Raw genomic sequence first — 2,047 nt, 5'->3', positions numbered from 1 at the left:
ATCTTAAATGAAATTACACACAGAAAATCATCGAAACACACATAAAAATACCCAAAATCTATAAACACAGTTTTCAAAATCTTTTTAAATCTCTCATAATTTTCATTGGATCTTCTTTTTTTACACTAGCCGAGATATACACTTGTTTTAATAACATTTCAGCAAAAAATTCATCCAAAACGGACGTTAAAAATACCCGATAGCCCTAAACACAGTTTTTGAAATCGTTTTTAATCTCTCAAATTTTCATCAAATCTTACTTTCTTAACGTTACCCATCATATACACGATTTTTAAATGTAATATCACAAAAAAAATCATCGAAAACGAACCTGAATTGCCTATTTTTTTAGCTTCAAAAAATGCTAATGGAGGATGAGAGGAAGAAACTTGTACGATGAAGAAGGAGACATGTGGGTTAGGAGAAATCTGATTGGTTAAGGTTGTTTTGTGGGCCATGTAGATTGTTGAATTATGGTTGGTTTATTTAATTGGAGAATAAATGAAAGGCTAGTTTGGGGAGTGTAAGGATAAAAAGGTAAGAAGAATAGAGAAGGGGCAGTAAGAATTCATTTAAGCGGGTATGTGGTATATGGAGTTAATCTCCGTGAACATGTGTAAGCCTACATAATTGTTCGCGTAAGGTATCTTCTATTTTTACTGACTAATCTCTGTCGTTTAATGTAAGTAATATTAATGAGGAACGGTGGGGTCCACTGTTACTTATCAAGTTATCATGTCTGCAACAACTCTCCTCAAATAAAAGTGTACTGTTTTAGTCGTGTACTTTACAAATAGACATATAAATATACTTGTATACACAAAAGCACACTATCTTTTTTTTTGGGTCAAACATAAAAAAAAGCACACTATCTTTAAGATAACACATTAATTAGAATATGCTGCGATATTTTGAGATTCACTGTGTCACGTTAGCTAGTTAGCACATGTCACGCTAGCTTTACAGATAGACATATGTATAGTACGATTAGTTACGTCATCTATTTATCAAAATAGTGACAAATCTGCATTTCATACTTGCAATATTACACGCTACGATACATAACTAAGATGTTGACATCGTTGCACTCGCCACATTTTCCACGTTACTCTAGATATTCCATCTACTTTCAATAATCTTGATTTGATTCATTAAAAACACTTGGGAGCATCTAAAGAACTTAGGCCTGATGTTTTTGTTGAATTCCCAAGGTTTGAAGGCATCTCCGACCTATAAGTCTATAACATTATTTTAGTGTGAAACCAACGGAGATTATTCCCATTAGAATTCTTAATATATGTATATATTATATATGTATAAGTAATTGTGGGATCCATAATTTTTGTGGAACTCCATAGATAAGGGTTGTTAAAAGAGTTTTAAGAGCACTTCCAATAGGGGTTCTATCCATTGGAGTTCTAAAGCTTCATATGTGTATAAGTATATGTTGTATATGTGTATGTATGTGTGGGCACTACAAGAAATCAGTTAAATAGCTACCGATTTATTCATCGCTAGATAAGAAAATCTGTCGCTAAACTACAGCAGGCGACAGACGGCTACGGACTGAAACCGTGGCGTCAGCGTCGACGCTAACTCCAATCCGTCGCTATGCCGTAGCTCACTCGCGACGGATGAGCAAGAGCGCGAGCTGTAGCTATTAGCTACAATATGGCTACTAAGTTTTCTGTTACAAATTAGCAACAGTTTTAGCAATAGATTAAGTGTAGCTACATAGCTATAGAGCTTAGCAACAACTTTTCCTAAGCAAAGTTATAGCAAGCGAGGCTACGAATTTGGTTACAAAAGTTTTGTATCTAAAAATTTGGATTCAGATTAGTTGCGGCAAATTTGGTTACAAAATGTTTTGTATTTAAAAGCTATAATAGCATAAAAATAAAACTGAAATTCTTGGAACATTTTCATTACTAGTAGAAAACATAATATGAAACAGATATTTGAAATCTAATGACATAACAAAGTTTGAACTAAACACAAAAAGATTCTAATTGTTATGTCGTTGGTTTTCACAGAAAAAATAGATAAA

The sequence above is a fragment of the Brassica oleracea genome, chromosome C3 (assembly GCF_000695525.1).
Source record: "Brassica oleracea var. oleracea cultivar TO1000 chromosome C3, BOL, whole genome shotgun sequence".
NCBI classification, from domain to species: domain Eukaryota; kingdom Viridiplantae; phylum Streptophyta; class Magnoliopsida; order Brassicales; family Brassicaceae; genus Brassica; species Brassica oleracea.
The sequence above is the reverse complement of the archived record's forward strand: the minus strand, read 5'-3'. Positions refer to the sequence as shown.